Below are 24,808 nucleotides of genomic sequence, written 5' to 3'. Positions count from 1 at the left end.
ATTTCCAAATTTGTGTCATATGATAATCTATCACTTTTGTTTCGTGCTTTCACAACAACCTTTCTAGACTTGATGTTCCTAGGACGATTGAGGAAGCTCTAGCTGTCCCAGAATGGAAGTCTGCTGTGCTAGAAGAAATGCATGCCCTTGAGAAAAATGAGACTTGGAGTTTAGGGGAGCTACCACAAAACAAGAAAGTAGTTGGATGCAAGTGGGTGTTCACAATTAAAGTAAAACCAGATGGTTCAATAGAGCGGTACAAAGCCCGATTGGTGGCAAAAGGCTTCACACACACCTACAGGATGGACTACACGTTTGCTCCAGTTGCAAAGCTCAATACTGTTCGAGTTCTCTTGTCCTTAGCAGCAAATATGGATTAGCCTTTGGATCAACTTGATGTGAAGAATGCCTTCCTGAATGGAGAGCTAGAAGAAGAAGTATATATGAGCCTCCCACCGAGTTTCTATGAAGGTTAAGCGAGACAATACAGTTTGTAAATTGAAGAAATCTTTATACGGTCTCAAGCAGTCACCCAGGGCCTGGTTTGAAAGATTCTCTAAAGTAATTAAAGGTTATGGATACTTACAAGGGCAATCCGATCATACTCTCTTCATCAAACATTCAATAAACAAAAAGTTTACAATTTTGATTGTGTATGTGGATGTAACGCCCTCCGGAATTAAACTTATTTAATTATGATAATTGTGGTTTATTAGTGTGCCTAAATTTACTTTCTTAATTAATCATGAGCTTTTAAATTTATTTCAGTATTTGCAATTTCACCCCTATTTATTTTATTTATTCTTCCTTAATATTTTTCCTAATTTTCTTTTCCTTCTATTTCTCCTTTTCTTTTTTTTCCTTATTTCTTTTTCCTTTCCCTTCCTCATGTTACTCTCTCTCTCTCCCTCTCTTGATCTCCCGAGCTCTCTCTCCCTCACACCCTCTCTCTCTATCTCGAGCTCTTTCTCTCTCTCTCTCTCTCTCTCTCTCTCTCTCTCTCAAAGTTTCCTTTCTCAAGGGACGGATTTAAACCAAAAACGGAGGTTTCCAAGAGGTTTTCAACATCAAAGCTTGGATCGAGGTAAAACTCTTTGAAACCCACTTTAGATTTTCAGATTTAGCCTTGTGGAACTCGTTTTAGTCGAGTTTGGTGATTTTGGTTTAAATTTTGTTTTCAAATGGAATTCGAATGGGATTTGGTGACACCTTGATGAAAATTGGGGGTTTTTGATTCTTTGGACCCTATTTGTTGATTTGAAACTGGATCTACACATTTCCTTTGAGAATATGTACATTGACTTTGAACTATGGCACACTAATATGATACAATTGCATCTAATTAAACAAGAATGTTTGGTGAGAAAGATCAAACTCTAAATTGTTGATTTTGATGGGAAAGATAGTGGCACAATTGGAATTGGAGCCTCAAAGGCAAGCGTAGCTAGGGCTACGTGAAGACAGCCACAGGTTTGATATCCAACAGGTAAGATATTCTTGTCCATATCCTTGTTAGTCCTACTTTAAATGGTTTTAGCCAATGAAAATGTTTTAGAACAAAACATGTTTAAAGAAAATAATTTTGAAAGAAATAGCATGTGAATGCTATTAGGTTTTCCAATGATTTTGTAAATGAGATTTTACAGAGTATCATTTTTTAAAATGAAATATTTAAGGAATGATACAACACATGGTGGCCACAGAGATCGGGATGTAGGAATCGCATCCTTGGGGGCAGGTCCCGAAACCCGTACGGATCCACTTCTTGTTTAGTGGAATTATGGCTCTGCACTTTTCATAGACATACATTTTTACCGCTTCTTGTTTAGTGGTATGATGATCTGCACCCTTTCATTATACAGACATTTTCTACCGTGAGTATTTCCTTTTCTAAAAATGGATGATCGGTTCCGGGTGTATATTTTCGGACCGTGAGTACCTTTATTTTAAATGCTTTATAAAATTATATCCTACTGGACCTTTCACTCACATTTTTCTATTTTCAAATGTATTAAACCCCTCCAGGAGACGCGAGGAGTAGTGCGGAGTAGGTAGCTATTACCGGCAACGTAGACTTGTTTCAGGAAAACAAAGAGTTGTATTTCCTCTAATCCCTTATCTCAAGGCATGTATGAAAGATTATGGATTGTAAACTTAAATATTACTAGACTATGGTTGATGTCACATTTACTCTTGTTTATATTCATGTATGCTAAACACCTGTGGGAATTCCTGACTTGATACCAGGGACGTGATTTTTTAAACTGGTTTGGTTAGAAATTCCCCCACCGTTCTTGAAATTAAATACCTCTTGAATGAAAGGAGGGCTCGTTTGGAAATACCTGGATGTTTTGAATTTTAAAAAAAAATTATAATGTTTGCAACATTATATGCTAATCATTCTCTTAAACAGGTTTAAGTTTCTAAACAAGCCTCTACGTCACTAACCCCGGTTTGGGGGCGTGACAAGACTTGGTATCAGAGCCCTTGGTTTAGAACCTTAGGGTTTGGAATTATGCATACATGAATGACATCAGGAAACCACTAAAACAGTCTAGCTTTCTTTTCAGATAAAAGAATGCCGCCGCGCCGTAGAAACCCTAACCCACCGGCGATGCCGAATGAGCAATTCATGGAAGCCATGTACGCCGTTTTCCAGGGGATGGCTACTAGAGCCCAAAATGAACGTCCCGCGGAGGACAGAAAATAAAACTACTTCCGTGAGTATAGGCGTAGTTCAATTCCTGCATTCACTAGCGCGGGTAGACCCGAGGAAGCTGAGTATTGGTTCAAATCGGTGTCTAAGCATCTAAGTACCATGGGAGTACCAGATGAGTATTGGGTGGAGTTCGCAGCTTTTAAGTTTGAAGGTCCTACAGGTGCGTGGTGGAAGCATATCCGGTGAATGCAAGATGTAGAGGGGATGACTTAGGAACAATTCAAAGCGCTCTTTAATGAGCAATTCTTTCCCCAAAATTATCGAGATAAAAGGCCATGGAATTCATGGGCCTACAGCAAGGGGAAATGACAGTGAGGGAATACAAAGCTAGGTTCAATGAACTGTCCCGTTTTGCTCCCTCCTTGATTGAATCGAGCGCATGAAGTGCCTAAAGTTCGAGAAAGGTCTTAAAGGTGTGATCCGAAAATCAGTGGTAGCTTTAAGGCATCGAGTCTACAGTGACCTAGTTGCAGCAGCCATCTCTGTTGAACAAGAGCACATCGCCTTCCTCCAGGATCGAGCAGTTTCAGGAAAAACTTCAGGAGGACCTCAAAGGAATAACAGGAAAAGCCGCGATCAAGGGCAAGGTAGTGGGGGAGTGCCTAGTGGTAGCAGTGGCTCTTCGGGAAGTGGGAAGAGTGGACCTTATAACTTCAAGTGCCACCATTGTAGGGAGCTAGGGCATATCAAGAGGAACTGTCCTATCAGGGGCCAACTAGTGAACCAACAGACCCAGCAATTACCGCAGAGTCAAAGGGGTATTGCTCCTAGTCAAGACAGCCTTCCACAGTTCACGCCTTTCTATCAGCCCCAGTTGCCTATCCAGATGCCAATTTCTCCTGCACCAATCTTCCGTCCGACGAACTACTCTTATTTCCAGCCACAGGCTTCTGTATCGGTACAGTCTACCCCGCCGCAACAACAGTACAGACTTGGAAACCAGAGACCTAACAACAATGAGAGAGGAAAAGGGAAAGCACCGGGGCAGATACATACCATGGCCGGGGGAAGTTCTGGAGCTCATGCCGGAAACTCAGTCGTCGAGGGTATGGTACCTATCTCACATTCTTTTGCACGAGTTTTGTTCGACACTGGTGCTACGCACTCTTTTGTTTCCGCTTCTTTTGTGAAAATTTTAGGTTTGAAACCCGATGACTTAGAGACTTCAATGTTTATAAGTTCTCCATTGGGACGTGTGGAGGTGACTAGTGTATGTAGGTCATGTGTGATCACGATTGGAAGTGAGAAATTAAGGACAGATTTGATAATCCTTCCCATGAATCAGTTTGATGTAGTACTTGGAATGAATTGGTTGTCAAGATATGGGGCGATTGTTGATTGCCACCATATGAGAGTTACCTTGACTACCAGTTCTGGCACGACAGTAACATATCAGGGAGGTGCTAACCTAGTTACAGAAGAACGACTACTGAGGCATAGTGTCGGAGGATGGCGAAATTTAGTTTGTTTCTCATTCCTTTCGGCATTAGAGGGTGAATCCGGTATCACCGGGGAGAATGTTGAGGTCCCCGTGGTCGATGAATATGCGGATATATTCCCTGATGAGTTGCTTGGTTTACCGCCTAACCGGGAGATCGAGTTTTGCATCGACTTACTTTCGGAAACAGCTCCGATTTCTATTGCTCCGTATCGAATGGCGCCTGTGGAGATGAAAGAGCTAAGGAAACAGCTCGGAGAGTTGGCAAAAAAGAGATTCATTAGAAACAGCACTTCCCCGTGGGGTGCACCTGTCTTGTTTGTGAAAAAGCATGACGGATCCCTTCGGTTGTGCATAGACTACCGACAATTGAATAGGGTTATCGTGAAGAACAAGTACCCATTGCCGATGATCGATGAGTTGTTCGATCAACTAGGAGGATCACGGTATTACTCAAAAATTGACTTGAGATCCGGGTATCATCAGTTGAAGATTAAGGAAGATGATATTCTAAAAACAGCTTTCAGGACTCGCTATGGGCATTATGAGTTCTTAGTAATGCCTTTTGGATTGACAAATGCTCTCGCCGCTTTTATGGATTTGATGAATCGAGTCTTCCGCCCATATTTAGACCGGTTTGTGATAGTTTTCATTGATGACATCCTGGTTTATTCAAAGACTTGGGAAGAGCACGAGCAACATTTGAGGATCGTTCTCCAGACTCTTCGAGAACACCAGCTTTATGCAAAGAATGAGAAATGTGATTTCTAGTTGACAGAAGTCAAGTTCCTTGGACATGTTATATCTGGACAAGGAATTTCAGTGGATCCCTCAAAGATTGAAACGATGCTACAATGGGAACGACCGAAGAACGTATCTGAAATTCGAAGCTTCCTAGGACTTGCAGGGTATTATCGACGATTTGTAAAGGATTTCTTGAGTATTGCTGCCCCAATGACTCGGTTGACTAAAAAGGAAGTCAGGTTTGAATGGGATGCCGATTGTGAACATGCATTCCAAGAACTGAGGACTAGGCTAACCAGTACACCGATTCTGACGATTCCTAATAGCGATGAGTCGTACGAGGTGTATTCTGATGCATCGAGATGAGGACTCGGGTGCGTTCTGATGCAAAATGGACATGTTGTGGCCTATGAATCTCGTCAACTGAAGCCACATGAACAGAACTACCCCACGCATGATCTAGAGTTAGCAGCAGTGGTTTTTGCTCTAAAGATATGGAGATGCTACCTCTATGGAGTAAAATTTCAGATCTTCTCTGATCATAAGAGTTTGAAATATCTGTTCACTCAAAAGGACTTAAATCTGAGACAAAGAAGGTGGATGGAATACATGGAGGATTATGACTTCACCTTGCAGTATCATCCTGGAAAAGCCAACGTGGTAGCAGACGCTCTCAGCAGAAAGACTCCAGGAATTCTAGCATCTTTGGCATTGGAAGATTGGAAACGGAGTGCAATTGTAGGCGACTATGATCTTCAGTATTATGAGGATTCTAACCAAGCTATGGTGTACAACTTGGTTTCAACGCCAATTCTAATACAGCAAGTCGAGCAGAACCAATGGCAGGTTCAAGGAGTTTGGACTCGAGTTCAGAATGGAGAAAAACTGGACGAATGGAATATTTGGGAAGATGGAACGCTCTACTTCAGGAATCGCCTTGCCGTTCCTCAAGTTGATGAGATAAATAAGACGATCCTTCACGAGGCTCACAAATCGAGGTTTACTATTCACCCTGGGAGTACCAAGATATATCAAGACCTCAAAAGACAGTATTGGTGGAGGGGTATGAAGAAGGATGTTCACCAATACGTGTCAGAATGTGCGACTTGTCTTCGAGTTAAGGTTGAACATCATAAACCTGCTGGAGAATTGCAGCCTCTTCCTGTTCCTGGATGGAAGTAGGAACACATTATGATGAGTTTTCTAATGGGATTACCGAGGACTGAACATCGGCATGATGCCATATGGGTCGTTGTGGATAGGTTAACGAAGTTCGCGCACTTCATTCCCTTTCGTGCGACTTATTCCAGGAAAGTTCTAGCAGAGTTGTATCTGGAGCACGTTGTCAGACTTCACGGAGTTCCGTTGTCTATCACATCAGATCGTGACACTCGTTTCAACGCTAGATATTGGAGAAGTTTCCAAGAAGCCATGGGAACCGAACTGAATTTCAGCACCGCATTTCAACCTCAGACCGACGGACAATCTGAGAGAGTTATCCAGATTTTGGAGGACATGCTTCGCGCTTGCATTCTAGATTTTGGTGGAAACTGGAAGAAGTATCTCCATTTAGCTGAGTTTGCCTACAACAACAGTTATCAGAGTAGCATTGGGATGGCACCATTCGAGGCGTTGTATGGTAGACCTTGCAGATTGCCAGTTTGTTGGCTTGAGTCAGAAGATCGACTGACCCTTGGACCGGATGTTATCCAGGAGAATAATGAAAAGATAGCCGTGATCCGGGAACGACTGTTAGCGGCTCAAAGTCGTCAGAAGAGTTATATTGACAGGAGGCGTAGACCCTTAGAGTTCTCAAAGGGAGATTTTGTCTTGTTAAGAGTCTCACCGCGCAAAGGAGTTACTCGTTTTAGTGTGAAAGGAAAACTCGCACCGAGGTACATCGGGCCATTTCAGATCACACAACGAGTCAGTGTCGTTGCTTACCGCCTCGATCTTCCTCCAGAATTATCTCACGTGCACAATGTGTTCCATGTTTCAATGCTTCAAAAGTGTCAATCCGATCCAGAAGCCATTGTGCAATGGTATGACGTGCCGATCCAATATGACGCGACTTACGAGGAAGCACCCATACAGATTCTTGACCAGAAGATGAAAAGCCTACGTCAACGTGAGATACCGTTAGTGAAGGTGTTGTGGCAACACCATGGCGTTGAGGAAGCAACGTGGGAATTGGAAACGACGATGCAGGAACGATATCCGTATATGTTCATATCGTGAGGTAAATTTCAATTTCAATGACGAAATTTCCTAAGGGGGGTAGAATGTAACGCCCTCCGGAATTAAACTTGTTTAATTATGATAATTGTGGTTTATTAGTATGCCTAAATTTACTTTCTTAATTAATCACGAGCTTTTAAATTTATTTCAGTATTTGCAATTTCACCCCTATTTATTTTATTTATTCTTCCTTAATATTTTTCCTAATTTTCTTTTCCTTCTATTTCTCCTTTTCTTTTTTTTCCTTATTTCTTTTTCCTTTCCCTTCCTCACGTTACTCTCTCTCTCCCTCTCTTGATCTCCCGAGCTCTCTCTCCCTCACACTCTCTCTCTATCTCGAGCTCTCTCTCTCTCTCTCTCTCTCTCTCTCTCTCTCTCGTTCATCTCTCCCTCTCTCTCTCAAAGTTTCCTTTCTCAAGGGACGGATTTAAACCAAAAACGGAGGTTTCCAAGAGGTTTTCAACATCAAAGCTTGGATCGAGGTAAAACTCTTTGAAACTCACTTTAGATTTTTAGATTTAGCCTTGTGGAACTCGTTTTAGTCGAGTTTGGTGATTTTTTTGGTTTAAATTTTGTTTTCAAATGGAATCCGAATGGGATTTGGTGAAACCTTAATGAAAATTGGGGGTTTTTGATTCTTTGGACCCCATTTGTTGATTTAAAACTAGATCTACACATTTCCTTTGAGAATATATCGAAATCAGACCCAAAATTGCAGGTTTTGGCTTTGTTCCTCGTGAATCGGCCATTGTTGGCCCTAGAGTTTTTCCCCACCGGTTGACCGGTCCGGTCGACCGGTCACCCTTCCATAGGTCGACCGATCCGGTCGACCGGTCACCTCTCCACCGGCTGACCGGTGGAGTTACACGCCTCTGTCACCGGTCGACCGGTTCCCACTGAAACTGACCCTAAACAGTCCTAAAAACCCTGTTTTGACCCTGAAACTCGATGTGGGATTGACCTAACCTCATTTGAGAACTCAAAATGAGTGGATTAGCCACATGAATCCTTGTTTTCCATCCGATTCTCCGGAATAAATTTCCATTGTCAAAGAATCATGATTTGAATTAAGAATTGTTTATGAACATTGATTTTGAACTATGGCACACTAATATGATAAAATTGCATCTAATTAAACGAGAATGTTTGGTGAGAAAGATCAAACTCTAAATTGTTCATTTTGATGGGAAAGATAGTGGCACAATTGAAATTTGAGCCTCAAAGGCAAGCGTAGCTAGGGCTACGTGAAGACAGCCACAGGCTTGATATCCAACAGGTAGGATATTCTTGTCCATATCCTTGTTAGCCCTACTTTAAATGGTTTTAGCCAATGAAAATGTTTTAGAACAAAACTTGTTTAAAGAAAATGATTTTGAAAGAAATAGCATGTGAATGCTATTAGGTTTTCCAATGATTTTGGAAATGAGATTTTAAAGAGTATCATTTCTTAAAATGAAATATTTAAGGAATGATACAACGCATGGTGGCCACAGAGATCGGGATGTGGGAATCGCATCCTTAGGGGCAGGGCCCGAAACCCGTACGGATCCACTTCTTGTTTAGTGGAATTATGGCCCTGCACTTTTCATAGACAGACATTTTTACCGCTTCTTGTTTAGTGGTATGATGAACTGCACACTTTCATTATACAGACATTTTCTACCGTGAGTATTTCCTTTTCTAAAAATGGATGATCGGTTCCGGGTGTATATCTTCGGACCGTGAGTACTTTTATTTTAAATGCTTTATAAAATTATATCCTACTGGGTCTTTCGCTCACCTTTTTCTATTTTCAAATGTATTAAACCCCTCCAGGAGACGCGAGGAGTAGTGCGGAGTAGGTAGCTATTACCGGCGACGTGGACTTGTTTCAGGAAAGCGAAGAGTTGTATTTCCTCTAATCCCTTATCTCAAGGCATGTATGAAAGATTATGGATTGAAAACTTAAATATTACTAGACTGTGGTTGATGTCACATTTACTCTTGTTTATATTCATGTATGCTAAACACCTGTGAGAATTCCTGACATGATACCAGAGACGTGGTTTTAAACTGGTTTGGTTGGAAATTCCACCATCGTTCTTGAAATTAAATTTCTCTTGAATGCAGGGGCTTGTTTGGAAATACCTGGATGTTTTGAATTTAAAAAAAAATTATAATGTTTGCAACATTATATGCTAATCATTCTCTTAAACAGGTTTAAGTTTCTAAATAAGCCTCCATGTCACTAACCCCGGTTTGGGAGCGTGACAGTGGATGACATAATACTGACTGGAGATGACTTTCAAGAGATGGAAGAAATTAAGAAGATTATGGCAAGGGAATTTAGATCAAGGACCTGGGATTCATGAAATATTTCCTAGGAATGGAGGTTGCAAGGAGTAAAAAGGGAATCTCCATATCACAAAGGAAGTATTAGAAGAGATAAGAATGCTCGAGAGATACAAGGCTCGATTAGTTGCTAACGGGTTTACACAAACCTATGCATTGATTATTCAGAAACTTTTTCACCAGTTACTATGTTGAATACTATAAGAGTGCTACTTTCTATAAAAAATCACAGAGGAAAGAACAAGAGAATTACTCTCTGATTCATCTTATTCATTCTAGAAAAATAAAACACATTTAAATAGAAAAGAAGAGCATACACGGCTAACCTTAGGATCCCTTATAATCAGGAATTTTATTCTATTACTTGATTCTTTCCTAATTCATTCAAAAATCCTAACCTAACATTCCTAATTTACCGACACTCCCCCTCAAGTTGGTGCAAAGATATCCCATGCCCAACTTGCTCACTTGAAATTTTAATGGCTGTCTCACCAGACCCATAGTCAAAACGTCTGCAACTTGCCGTGTGGTGGGTACAAATGGAGTACAAATTATTCCTTCTTCAAGCTTTTCTTTTATAAAGTGTCTATCAATCTCAACATGTTTCATCCTGTCATGTAGAACTAGATTATGAGCAATATTGATAGCCGCTTTGTTGTCACAATACAACTACATAGGAAAACTTATTGGTCTCTTAAGCTTTTCCAAAACTTTTTTTAGCTAAAGAACCTCACATACTCCTTGAGCCATTGATCTGAATTATGCCTCAGCACTACTTCTAGCGACTACACTTTGCTTCTTGCTTCTCCAAGTGACTAACTTGCCCCATAGATTTGTACAGTAGCCTGATGTTGACCTTCTGTCAGTGACCAAACCTGCCCAATCCGCATTTGTATACACCTCAATTCCTCTCTTCTCATTTTTCTTGAAGAATAGTCCTTTTCCGGGTGTGCTTTTCAGATAACGAAGAATTCGATACACAGCTTCCAAATGTTCTTCATGTGGGGAATGCATAAACTGACTTACCATGCTCACAGCGAAAGCGATGTCAGGACATGTATGTGACAAGTAGATTAGTCTTCCAACCAATCTTTGGTATCTCCCTGTGTCTACTGGAACACCATCTTTTACATCTCCAAGTTTAGCATTAGCTTCTATTGGAGTATCTGAAGGTTTGCAACCACTCATTCCAGTTTCTTTCAAGAGATCTAGAATATACTTCCGCTGTGACACCACAATGCCCCTTTCTGATCTTGCCACTTCCATTCCAAGGAAGTATTTTAGTTGGCCTAGATCTTTAATCTCAAATTCCTTAGCTAGGCTCTGCTTCAGTCTGATCATCTCTTCTAAATCATATATAGCCAGAATTATATCAGCCACATAGACAATCAAGATAAACACCTTGTCTTTGATAGATTTCTTTGTAAAAAGAGTGTGAGCTGATTGTCCCTATGTATATCCTTAGTTCTTAACAAACTTTGTAAATCTCTCAAACCAAGCTCTGGGAGACTGTTTAAGACCATATAGAGACCTCTTTAGTTTGCACACCTTGGTTCCAAACTTCTCAGTAAAGCCCGGTGGAGGTTCCATATAGACTTCTTCCTCTAAGTCTTCATTCAAAAAAGCATTCTTCACATCCAGTTGGTTCACAGGCCAATCGAGATTAACAGCAACAGACAAGAGTACCCAAACTGTATTTAGCTTTGCCACTGGAGAAAAAATCTCTGAGTAGTCCACTCCATATGTCTAAGTGAAGCCTTTAGCCACAAGGCGAGCCTTGTATCTTTTCAAAGATCCATCTGAGTTGTACTTCACGGTAAATACCCATTTACAGCCAACAACTGTCTTCCCATCTGGCAGATCCACTTTCTCCCAAGTAGCATTCTTCTCTAGAGCTCTCATCTCCTTAAGGAACGCTTCTTTCCACTCAGGAACATTTAGAGCCTCCTGGACACTATTAGGAATAACCACACTTGACACTTGTGAAATAAAGGCACTATGAGGGGGAAATACTTTTGTAAGACACAAAATTTGACAACGGATGTTTTGTACTCACCTAACACTTTTCCTATGGGAAGATCAAGATGACTAGAATGGTTTGACTTAGAATTACCTGGAGGATTATTCTCAGGAACTATTGAAGAGTCATCATGAATGTCATGATCTAACCTCTGATTAGACTCTTGGTGGTGTTGTAGGATAGTGCCTCTTCTTTTCTGTGCTTAGTACTCCTTTTAATTAACAAGACCTTTAAACCGTTTCGCACACATTTCTGTTGTTTCAGTATTTTAATTTTGAGATGGCATTACCATAAGTTGTTCATTGGTAGATTCAATATTTTCAACATTTAATTCATTTGTTTCCACTGGCTTTGTATTTTCCATACCATTCTCTTTGGGTAATTGTTTGTGGGAAACATCATCTTGAGTAAACTAAAACATTGAACTATTTAGAAAATCATCTTCACTAGTGTTCTCCCCCTGAAGATGGGAATTGCTGTAGTAGGACTGTCCTTCAAAAAATGTGACATCCATAAAAACAAACATTTTTTTGGAAACCGGATCAAAACATCCTCTCTGATTTGTAGGATAGCCTACAAAAATACACTTATGTGCTTTTGGATCAAGCTTAGAATGTCTAGGATCATGATTATGAACAAAAGCCACACTTCCAAAAAATTTTAAGGGAATATATGTTGTTAGTTGAGTGGTGGGAAAACATTTAGTGAAAACCTTAATTGGTGTTTTAAAGTTTAAAATTCTTATAGGCAGCCTATTAATCAAATAAGTGGTTGTTAAAACTGCTTCTCCCCAAAGGTGCTTAGGAACCTTAGTTTTCAAACTTATAACTCTTAACAACTTCAAGGAGATGCCTATTTTTTCCTTTCAGCCACCCCATTCTGTTGAGGTGTATTGTTACAAGAACTTTGGTGTACAATCCCTTTTCTGGTAAAAAAAATTCCCTAACACATTGTTAAAAAATTCTTTTCCATTATTACTTCGGAAAATTTTAATCTGAGTCTGAAATTGTGTTTGAACCATATTATAAAAATTTTTAAACATGGTTTCAGCATCGGATTTTTCTTTTAAAAGGAAGACCCAAGTGACTCTAGTATGATCATCAATGAAAGTAACAAATCAGTGTTTTTTAGAAAAGGTTGGCACTCTAGAAGGACCCCAAATATCACTATGAATCATGGTAAATGGTTTTGATTTTTTATATGGTTGAGATGGAAAAACAACACGATGATGTTTTGCTAATTCACAAGATTCACATCAAAAAATAGAAGGACTTTTATTCATGAATAACTTGGGTAACAAATGCTTTAAATATTGAAAATTTGGATGTCTTAATCGATAATGCCATAACATAATCTTACTGTCACTAGAAACAGAAATATAATTGAAACATGTCTGCTGATCTTGTCTTCCAAAAGTAGATTCATTATTGAAGAGGTAGAGACCACTATCCAGTTTAGCACCCCCAATCATCTTCTCCGAGGTTAAATCCTAAAATTCACAACGAGAAGACCAAAAATTAACTTGACAGTTATGATCAAGAGTTAATTTACTGATAGACAATAGGTTATATGACAAATGGGGAACATGAAGAACGTTTTTTAGAATTAGAGAAGGGGAAATGGTAAATGTTCCTTTCCCAACAACAGTAGCAAATGAGTCATCTGCAATTTTAACTCTTTGATTCCATGCACAAGGTGTATATGAAGAAAAGAATTGTGAAGTACCGGTCATATGATCAGTAGCACCTGAATCTAATATCCAGGAGCCATTAGACTTGGTACACGCAATGGCTACAGTGAAAGAGTTACCTGATTGTGCTAGAGAATAAGATGAGTTAGAATTTCCTAAAGATTGGGACTGAAACATTTTATGTAGGTGCTCTATCTATTCCTTTGTAAAAGGAAGGGGCGCTTATGGAGATTCCTGCTCTGGATCCGTGCGGTTTGCTTGGAATGCGTGGACATCTCCCCCTGACTTGGTGTCACTGCCGGGTCTTTTCTTCTAGCTTGCTGGTTTCCCGTGTAGTTTTCAACAATTCTTCCAGCTTGCTGCTTACCTCCACGCCTGTCTCCTTCTAAATCTGTGCCTCGAACCACAAGGGTAGATCCCTCACCATCTATTTTTGGTTCGTCGATGTTCTTCAACATCATTTGCCGCCGTGTTTCTTCTCTACGCACTTCTGCAAACACTTCTTTTATCGCTGGCAAGGGTCTTTTCCCTAATATACGTCCTCGAACCTCATCGAGATCTTTATTCAAACCAGCCAAGAACATAAATACCCGGCCTCTCTCAATCTTTTTTTTGTACCGAGGACTGTCATTCGAATTTTCCCATTGTTCATCTTCAAACATATCCAATTCCTGCCAAACTGTCATCATATCATTATAGTAGGCTGTTACCTCACGGTCACCCTACTGCATCTTCAACATTCGAGTGTTTAATTCGAACAATTGTGAGTGGTTGTTCAAATCAGAATAAGTTTTCCGGACTGCCTCCCAGACATCATGGGCCATCGGCAAGAACATGAAGGGCTTTCCAACAACAGGGTCCATCGAGTTGATTAGCCAGGCAATCACCATGGAATTTTCTGAACGCCACTGCCTATGTTTTGGATCATTGGTGGCTGGCGGTTTTACTTCACCATTCAAGTGCCCGAGTATCCCTTTGTTGTCGATCACCAGATGTACAGATTGATACCACTCAAGGTAATTCTTTCCATTCAATTTGTGAATGGTGATTTGAAGGGAATGCTCAGAGAAAGAAACGGCCGGAATTGGTTGTGAAACTGCCTCTGATGAAGTCATACCACTGCTAGCATCTGAAGTGTCTGAACCAGAGCCAACCATGGCGGCTTCAAACCCCCGTAATTGCACTCTTTATCCCCATTTAGAATAATCATAATGTGTTGGGTCTTTAATATATCTCAGGCTTAAATATTTACGTGTTGGGCTTTCAAATTAATTTACCCACACGATTGCCCATTGTCCAACCCACACATGAGGGTGAGTGTTAAAGTATAAAACTATTGTTAGCCCACCTGCTAACAGCTTAAGCTTTTGGAATGGATTGGTAAACTAACACTTTCTATTGCAGTTAACCTGGATTGGTCTCTTCATCAATTGGACGTCAAGAATGCCTTCCTAAATGGAGATCTAGAAGAGGAAATGTACATGGAAGCTCCCTCGGGATTTATTGAAAGCTTTGGGAATAAAATGTTGCAGGTTGAGGAAGTCTTTATATGGACTTAAACAATCCCCGATGGCCTGATTCGATAGATTTGCAAGATTTGTAAATACTCAAAGTTTCTTACAAGGACAAGCTAATCATATTGTGTTTATGAAGACTTCTGCTGAAGGTAGAATTGCAGTTTTAAATGTCTATGTAGACGACATTATCCTCACTGGTGATGATCTTGAGGAAATTGGTAAAGTGAAGAAGAGCCTTGCTACCGAGTTTGAGATCAAGGATATAGGACCACTTGGATACTTCCTTAGAATGGAAATTGCTAGGTCTAAGAAAGGTATAGTAGTTTCTCAACAGAAGTATATCATAGAACTGTTGGAAGAAACGGGAATGAGTGGTTGTAAACCATCAGACACTCCTATGGAGTTTAACTCGAAACTAGGGGAGGTTAAGGAAGGAGTTCCTGTAGACAGAGGTCGATTTCAACGCTTAGTGGGAAAGTTAATCTATTTATTTCATACTCGACCGGACATTTCTTTTGATGTTAGTATGGTGAGTCAGTTTATGCACTCTCCCTATGACGAACACTTGGAAGCAGTTTACAGAATTCTAATATATTTAAAGGGGACTCTGGGGAAAGGATTATTTTTTTAAGAAAAGTGATCAATGAAGGATGATAGGGCAGGGTCAGTGACTGACAGGAGATCTACCTCTGGTTATTGTACTTTTCTATGGGGAAATTTGGTAACCTAGAGAAGCAAGAAACAAAGTGTGGTGGCTAGGAGTAGTGCAAAAGCTGAATATAGGGCAATGGCTCAACAGGATATATATCTTTAAAAGTCACAATTCCTAAAAACCTAAACAGTTTAAAACCAATTTCCAAAACAATAATTTAAGATAAATAAACTAAAATATATATATATATATATAACAATGTAGAAGTAATAAACGTGCAGAATTAAAATGAGTAAATAATGCCAACAATGCAATCTGTCCCTACTATATCTTACAATAGCGTGTAATATTCATGGGCCATCGCCAGCAAATACCGCGGCAATTCCCCTGATCGGGAAGGTGCACTCTTCGTACCGTGTGTGCAATCTAGTATATCCAGATATAATCTTCAAAATACCTTAGAATCATTTCCAAAACTAGGGAAAATACAACAATAATCAAAATATCCATAAATGGTATACTCAACTCTTAGAACTCGTTTCCAAAGCCACAATAACTTTCAAAAATACCAATTTTGCAAAATCATGATTTTTCTCAAATTATTTACAAAATTATTTGCTTAAAATAATACTTTAGCCAAAAATTATTAAAAACAAACTGTAAATCTATCGAGTCCTCCTTAAAGCTCCCATGCCCACTCATTGTTTCTGTTTAATCCATCTCGCAAACTTTTCAAAAATAACAGACTACCGTTCAACTTCCTGTTCAAAATAGTTTTATTATAACCCGTCATGTAATCTAAGAGTTATTACTGTACCATAAACTAATTTTAGAAATTTTCAAAAGAAGAAACAAGTTGTATAACACAACTTTTAAACACTTCTAAAATTCATTAAATGATCAATAACAAATTGATGAAAACTCTCAGCATAATCACTGAAAATAGAAAACAAAATTCAGATTCTTAAACTCCTGATCAATTTCTAAACATCAAAACCATGTCTATTTATATATAATTTTGTTAATACTCTCTCTAACGATAAGTAATTCAAGAAATTAAAAACCCAAGTAAACTTGGAATACAAATTTACATAAGAAACCTTGAACTTAAGAAAATTATACATAAAACTACAACAAAAATTAGAAAGATAACTCACTTTTGAGTTCAAATCCAAAAATTACAAGTTGCTTTTCATAGATAGAATTCCATGAGATCCAGAATAACAAGATTGAAAGAAAATACAAAGGTTGCAGATCAAAGATTGTATCTCAGATTCGATCTTTTAGGTTAAATATCAACAAAATCATCAAGTTTTCCTCATTCTCATAAGAATTCTAGTGGAAAATTTGTCTATAGATGAGCTTCTTTAAATTCAAGGGTTTATTTCCCCCTCTGAAACTTCTAAGAAAGTGGTTCGAACTCTCATGCAGAATACTGAGAAAAATAGGAAAAGAAAACGTCAATGGAAATTTTGAGAAACGAGGAATTTTGATAACTTAAGCTTTTATACTACATCAAGTGTTAAACTTGGTCAAGCGGTGGCCTTGAATGAAGAGTTTCGGGATAGTCCTCAACAAGGGTACCACGTGACTGAGCAGAGAAATGACAAGGGGGCTGATTTACAAGTGTTTATTCAAAAAAAAAAAAAAAAAAGGTAAACCGTAATTTCAATAAATCTTGATTCAAAAATAAAGAAATTCTCAAAATTTTAAAGTGTGATCAAAATAACATGGAATTCATATTTAATACACCAAAATACTAAACATAATTACCAAAAATTAAATAATTGGCACACTAACAAACTTTAGTTAACACACTGGTTACTTATTTATGTCTAATTAAACTTACCTAAATTTCGCGAAGTTACAAGTTAATTTCAGAAAAATAATCTATACATACACAAGCTAAGATTCCCAATGTCAGTCCTTTTTTTTTCTCATTCTACAAAATCACACTAACAACATTATGCTAATATTTTTATCAATGCCAACCATGGTTATGATTGATGCCATCAAACCACATGTGTTGACTTTTTTGCTAATTTGCTCTCACAATTTCTCAAAAGGAATTTGATAAAAGGTGCAATATTTTCGAGAAAGAGCATAAAAATTAACAAGCGAAACAATCTCAATAACTAATTACTCCAAAACTAAAACAATTGAAAATAAAAATTCCACAACACACAGAGAGTTTGAAATCCTAAAAGTAACAAAATCATACACCAAAAGACCATCAGAAACAATATTGCTCCAAAACCCTAACGACAAAGCATCCAACATGCGAAAACCAAGCCAAACTTGATCAAAAAGGAAAAGAAAGGACGGGGTGGAAGTAATAACCTTCACGAGAATCCAAGGGTTGGGAGTGCTTGATACTGACGGAAGAAGAAGAAGCGCCGTCGAAGGTAACACGGGAATGAAGAACCGAGCGATCATCGCCGTTAGGCGCCAATTGAAGCTGCGGCGGCGCCGGCAGTTGATTCTGGTACTGGCCGTGGTGGAGCGGCGCGGATCGCCCTGCAGCGAGAGCGTTGTTGTTTGCTTGCTGTTTGGATCACGAGACGATACCGGAGGAACAACGAAGGAAACCATGAATTTGAAGCAAATAGAAAAAGCAAGGAAAATGTTTGTTGCTCGAGAAAATTCTCACTCGTTTTTTCTCTTCTGTTCTCCTTCGGCGATTTTGAGAATCCTTTCTTCACGTCACCTTGTCTTCTTCTCACTCTTCCCTCTCTTCTCTCTCTCTCTCCTCCCTCTGCTCACTATTGTTTACAGAAAGTGACTTTTTAGACCGTTAAAAATTGGGGCTTGTTTCTCAAATCCTAATCTAGTGAAAACCGAACTATTTTAACGACTATCGCAAATTCTCCACGTGGATGTCCTGGAGATCGTCAGGATCTTTTGTTAAGAGAAGAGAGGGAAGTAATATTTAAAAGGGAGACTAGAAATTATAGTATAGTTGTTTAAGAGTTTCTCTTATAGTTCGTTTATAAGTAATTTCATTTTTTTGGCAGTTAAATTTAATTAAAATCACATTAAGTTATAAAGTATATGAAATAAATAAATTTTGATATAGATTTAACGATTAAAAAATAAAAAATTATCTGTAATTAATTTTTACAGAAACTATTAGAAAAAATTCCTAATTGTTTTAAATAACATATTTAAAAGGAAGACTAAAAAATTATCATATATTGTTTGAAAGTTTCTCCAATAGTTCATCCTATAAGTAATTTTATTTTTTTAACTTTTAAATTTAATTAAAATTAAATTAAATTAAAAAAGTACGTGGAATAGACATATTATGATATAGATCTAATAACTGAAAAATAAAAAATTATCCATAATCAATTTTTACAGAAATTATTAGAGAAAGTCCGTAATTATTTTAAATTAGAAAATAATAGTATATCTTAAATCTAAACTTCATCATTCTTAAAAAAAATCTAAACTTCACAAATTCTAGAAATACCCCCAACCTTCACCCCAAAATCTGCGACATAGCCAGCAACCGTTCTCTTCTCCAACGACGGCAACAAGCAGCTATTCACCAATATTGGCTCTACTATTCACCCATGGTCGTCAAAAACCCACCCTTTTTGGTGCTTGACTCTTTTTTTTTTTTCCTTTTCATCATATAAATATATTTTCATCCTCTTTCTTATTACATATTAATGCAATTGTGTGGGTGAGTTTTCTGATGTTAAATACACAATTAGCATTAGTATTTATCTTAAAAGAGAAATTAAAAAATTATAGTATAATTGTTTAGGTGTCCGACAATTTTAATTTTTTACTATTAAATTTAATTAGAATTATATTAAATTGGAAAAATATGCCTAACAAAAATAATAGGTAATAAATTTTTAAAGGTCTAACACAGAAAATCCCTAATTGTTTTAGATCGGAAAATGATAGCATATCTTAAATCTAAATTTCGTTCTTAAAAAAATCTAAACTTCAGAAATTCTAGAAATATCCGCCAACCTTCACCCGAAATCTGCAACATTGCCAACCGTTTTCTTCTCCAATGATGGCGACATGTATATCACTATATTTTATTATAAAAGCGTGAAAATTGGCTTCACACGCACAGCTTTGCCTTTTTTTTCTTTCTATTTTCTCTTTTTCCTTTTTCTTTTCTTCCCCAAACTTTTAAATTTTTCGTACTTACTCTTCTTTTTAACTCTTTTCTTGCATTTATCTCAATTAATTTTTTTTCTAAATGTTATCTTACTTAGAGGTTTCTTTGTAGTAGTGTTCTAGAATATCACTATAATATAAAAGAGTAGAAATTCTCTTCCCTCATCGTTATTTACGCAAGGTGCTTCGTCTTTTTTTTTTACTTTTTTTTCTTTTTTTTTAAATAATACAATTTGTAAGCTTTGTTTTCCATACTCATTTTCGTGATTCTTCTCCTTCTTTTTCTTTCTTTTAATTGTTTTATATCTTTTTTTATATCCCGTTAACTCTTAAATCCTAAATCCTAAATCTTAAAACCTAAAGTTTAATTCTTAATCCTAAATTCTAACCCTAAATATATAAAAGAGTACATATGTAACTTGTTCATATTTAGTAGCTCAAAATAGAGAAGGTTTGTCGCTTTGCCTTTTTCCTTTCATTTTTTAAGTTTCAATTCCATTATTTTTCTTATTTTGTTCTCAAATAATTTATATTCATCACATGGTAGTCCAAACCGATTCCTTCCCTTTTTAAGTTGCAACTCGTTTATTTTACTTTCATTTTGTTAATTATAATTGTTTCCTTTTTTTTAGTTCTATAAATTTTAACTTTTCTTTTCCATACCCACTTTGGTGATTCTTCTCCTTCCTCTTTTTAACTGTTTTATTTCTTTTTTTTTTATTTTTCATATCTGTTAACTCTTAAATTCTAAATCCTAAATATATAAAAAGTATATATGTAAATTATTGTTCATACTTGGTAGTAAAAAATGGGGAGTGTTTGGCGCTTTGCCCTTTTTCTTTTCTCTTAATTTATATTCATCCTGTGATAGTATAAAAAAATCTCTTTCCTTTTTAAATTTCAACTCCTTAATTTTTTATTTTATTGATTATAATTTAGAATGTTTTATGTATTTTTATGCATTAAATGTAACCTTTTGATTTAAACTATTATTGACTTATATTCATTTATTTTCCTCATAAATTAGATGTGGACTCTATATATATTTTATAATCGGGTCACTGATCTACTATCTTTTGATATATACTCTTTTTTAATTTTTAAGTAATTTATTTGTATATATATTTATTTTCTAATTATATATTATTATTTATATTTTACGTTATAAAAATATCAATTACAATTCAATACTTGCATCACGTGTCTAAACTAGTAGCTATATTAAAAGAGACCACATTAGCTCTACTGTTCACCATAGTCGTCAAAAACTCGCCGATTTTGGTGTTTGACTCTTTTTTTTTTCTTTTCCTTATTGTTTTCTGCTTATATATATATATATATATATATACATATAAATATATTTTTATCCTCTTTCTTATTACATATTAATGCAATTGTGTGGATGAGTTTTTAGAATATTAATTAAACTATTCTCTAACTATTCTTTATTAAGTTCTTTTTACAACAATATAGATCTATTTTTTTTTCTTTTTTTTGTTATTGTTGACGGTAAAAACTCGTCAACAAAAATGAGCCGGGTCACCGCTAGGTATCCCGTTGGATTACCGGCTTAGTATTAACTGTATACTTAGTATAGGCAGTGAAGTGCTTGTGGTATTTTTTGTGTAGTGAGCAATGTAAGATGAAATACTTAAAAGTAGAAAAACACACAAAATTTATAGTGGTTCACTCTTATAAATGAAGAGCTATATCTACTGTAGTTTTTTATTTCTTCTGATATTGTTACAATTTACACCACAAATTGCTCTCTCGTTCTTTTCTCTCTAGAAAGATCAACCTCTCTTCCGTATGAGGCCTCTTTCCTTTTATAGCCGAGCTTCCTTCGTCCGGGGGGGTTTTCTCTTGTAGGCTGAAAAGCACTCAAATGGTCTACCTTTCTAGGCTCAGACCGTAGCCCACTAATCACTTTTGCGCACTATTCACTCAGCCAATTAGTCTCCCATTACAGCTCTGTGCGTAGCTGTAACCCTTTTTTGTCCCCCGTAGGGCGGTTTAAGGGTTTGCATTTAATGCATGTATTGCAGACATCTCCCATTTTCGCACGCAACTTGCGATGTCAGGCTTTCCCCTCTTCGGGCATTCCTCTCGCCATCTCTATTTGCTCAGCCTAGTTTTTTTCCTTGGCAATTGCTTTCTTCCCGAAGGATTCCTGCCGTAAGGTCGACGGTACGAACTGTCATCGTCATGAGGGGTCGACGTCGAAGGTTGGGCTTCCCTTGCAGCAGAAGAAAAGGGAATCCCCCCCACCCCGTCGAGGGTTGTTGCCTTTTTTAGGGAAAGTAAGGCCACGTGTCGCACTGTTATTTGCCCACGCGTCATCCACATTTTCCCACAGCCCCCCAGGTCGAGGGTTTCTCTCAGACAGCCTCGAGCTTAGGTTCGGTCGTACCTTTGTGCTTCGGGTGTGGGAAACTGATCCCGAGCCTTAATCTATAATGATGGTTTGGATGCTTTTAATTTCTTCGATGAGCGCAACCGTCGCGTCGGTCGCTTCCCCATACTGACGTAAGGCTTTATTTTGAAAAGATGAATATGAGCCCTTGGATCGCATCCCTTCCTCTTCTCGCCTTCGCCTTGCTGTCGTTTGATCTGGGAAAACTACCCCTGCCGTTGGATTTCCATGAGCCTTATCTGACGGCCAAGGGTCGAGGGCCTATTTTCCTTTAAATATTCTTCAAACCGAAACCATTCTTTCCAAAAAATTTCTTAGAACCGCCGTTACTCTGCCTGAATTTCTCCTTGCGAATCTCTGACTTGCGCTCCTTGCTTCCTGCTTCCTTCGTTGCATCGTGAAGCTACTTGGTTTCAAAACTCCGTCCAGACTCCAACTCATCGGTAAGCTTTAATCGTTGCTTATTTGCGTTGCTGGATGATTTTACTGGCTTTCCCAGTGAATCATAGGTGTTGATATGCGAAATGTAGATGACAGTAACTTACTATGCTTTATTCAACCCACGTAGGATAGTTTTTCCTGCTTTTAGTTGAATGCGAGTCTGGCTTCTGGGTTCTGATGAACCTTGGTTGTCACGAGCATTCGTCGTTACCATTTTCATATGAATGGTCGACGTTATGTTGAGGTGTTTCAGCAGTCGTTGTCTAGATGGTCGTCGCTTAGAATGACCGTCGTTTCTTCCTTCCTCTCGACTTAGGATTTTGACGTAGCTCCTTGTCTTTTTTATTATCAGAACAATGGCCCCAAAAAACACCCGTCGAGAGGAACCGTCTGTTGTACGACCATACTCCCCTTCTGTGACAGAGATTTCATGGTCATCTTCCTCGTCAGACTGCGACTTACTATTGCGGGAAGTCAAGGAACATATGGCCGGCCCAAGCGACGACTGTAGCGATAATTATGACAGCGTCTACCGAATGATCGACGAAGATATCGATAGGAGGCCTTTCACAGGTGGCAGCATATGTGGGGTCACCATTTCACTGGTGGATGCCCCGCTGGCTGCTACAAGTGGAGATCCGGACAGGCCGTTCTTTACGGCTGATATTGTGGCGTCGAAAGTCTGAAACAAAGATATCATCCGGGCTGTCAAAGAAGGCTGCATTTATGGGAGATTGTTTGAATACCTCCTTCCGGATATGCATTTTAGGACCAGCATGCCTCTGACCGGATATCTCTCTATTTATACTAGGGCTGTCACGGTGAGGATGACCCTACCGCTCCACCCTTTTGTAAAGGACTATTGCCATTTCTATGGCATCTCCCTTGCTCAGCTGGCGCTGAATTTTTGGTATTGCTTCGCGAGTGCCTGGATTTTGTGGAGCCAGCGGTTTGATACAGATCTGCCGCTGGACGAGTTTAGGTTTATGTACAGGTTATGCCACGTCGCAAAGTACGAAGGTTGTTATTTTTTGAGTGGGCATGGGAGATCTCAGCCTAGATTTGTCAAACTCATACTGGGTATACCCTCGTCGTCGCATGGGTGGAAACCCATGTTTTTTATGATACGAGGGCCCTTCAACTTCCATCCCGACGACCGCTTGCCCCGTCGAAGGAAGGTGCAAGCGTTGTTTGGGAACATGGGTGAGTTTTAATCTTCTCTTCTTCCTCTTTTTAACGCAAACAGTTCTTCTATTCGTAGTTAGCCATGATCGGCCGAAGCTTACTGGAAATAGGTTGGCGAGGGTTGAGCAGGCCTTTTCGTATTCCTCGAGCGAATGCCACATTGACACCCTCTTGACCGAGGCCAACCTTCGACATACTGGGCTGATTCTTGACCTCCCCGACCCTACAAACCTTAACGCCGTTCGTGAGTTTTTTCACCTAAGTGACGAAGGTAAACCCCTGGCTCGCCGCCTTTCTTATTCTGGCACGGTCTATCTAGACGTTGACTATATTTTTGTCTCGTCGTTTGCACAGAAATGGCGTCTTTGAGGATTCAGCTTCCTAGTAATTAGCCGCCTCCGCCAAGCCAACCTCCATCCAAGGGAAAGGAGAAGGCCAACTCTTCTTCCCAAGTGCCAAGAAAAAAGAAAGCCATGAGGGTCCCCTCAGCGTCGGAGGAGGAGGTTCCTGCGTTGAAGAGGAGGCATAGAGAAAAGGCACCGGTGGTCCAAACTTGGACGCCGACGATCCTAATTCCTGATGTTGCTAATGCTCCTCCGGCGCTGAGGAAGCGTATGCTAATTCCGGGGGCCAAAATTATGGACTCCAACTTCCAAGTCTCGGATATTTCTGATGCCGAGATTGGAGCTATGCTGAAACTTCCCCCTCGTTTCTTCGTCATCTTCCAGGCTCTATATGAGTCTTTTCTCGAGCTGCACTGGATTACCGCTGCCCAATCTTCTCTGGTTGACCGTCAGCGCAAGCAGATATCCTTTCAGATCCATGTAAGCCTCGATTGAGCTACCTTTCTTTCTTCTTGTTGATTTTGTCTCTTGTACTCTTATTTTCTGACTTGTAATTTTTCAGGGCCTAGTCCTTGCCATTATCAACCTTATTGATTTAGTCAAGGTCGAAGAACGTGACAAGGAGATTGTAACACCCTGAAGAATTAATTGAGATTAATTAAGGTAATTGAGATTATTAGTGTGCCTAATCTGATTTAATTAATTGAGTTTAAATAATCCCAAGGTATTTAAATTATTCACAGTAATTTATTTAATCCAGAAGTGTGTATGGGCGCATTTCTGGACTGTTATATTTTACACATGTCACTTTCTTTTATTTTTCTTTTCTTTTCTTTTCTTTTTCTTTTTCCTTTCTTTTCCTTCCTTTTCTTTTTCTTTCCCGTGCGTTTCTCTCTCTCTCTCACACACACTCACTTCCGTGCTCTCTCTCTC

At 38.6% G+C, this 24,808-nt stretch overlaps 1 protein-coding gene across 3 annotated transcripts in view; it reads right to left on the bottom strand.

Moving 5' to 3' along the window:
- Nucleotides 1-18,096, bottom strand: part of LOC21411482 (putative nuclease HARBI1) — a 35,373-nt gene extending 17,277 nt beyond the window's left edge. For 2 of the 3 annotated variants that reach the window (XM_024161868.1, XM_024161873.1), the window contains exon 1: nt 17,690-17,973. The gene's annotated coding sequence lies outside the window, so the exon portion shown is untranslated. Of the gene's footprint in view, nt 1-17,689; nt 17,974-17,999 lie in introns of those variants that run through there. The other variant, XM_024161876.1, reaches the window with a different exon arrangement.
- Between the last annotated feature and the right edge of the window lie 6,712 nt (nt 18,097-24,808).

Source organism: Morus notabilis, unplaced genomic scaffold (assembly GCF_000414095.1).
Source record: "Morus notabilis unplaced genomic scaffold, ASM41409v2 Scaffold265, whole genome shotgun sequence".
Taxonomy (NCBI): domain Eukaryota; kingdom Viridiplantae; phylum Streptophyta; class Magnoliopsida; order Rosales; family Moraceae; genus Morus; species Morus notabilis.
This window is presented reverse-complemented; position numbering and strand designations above follow the sequence as displayed.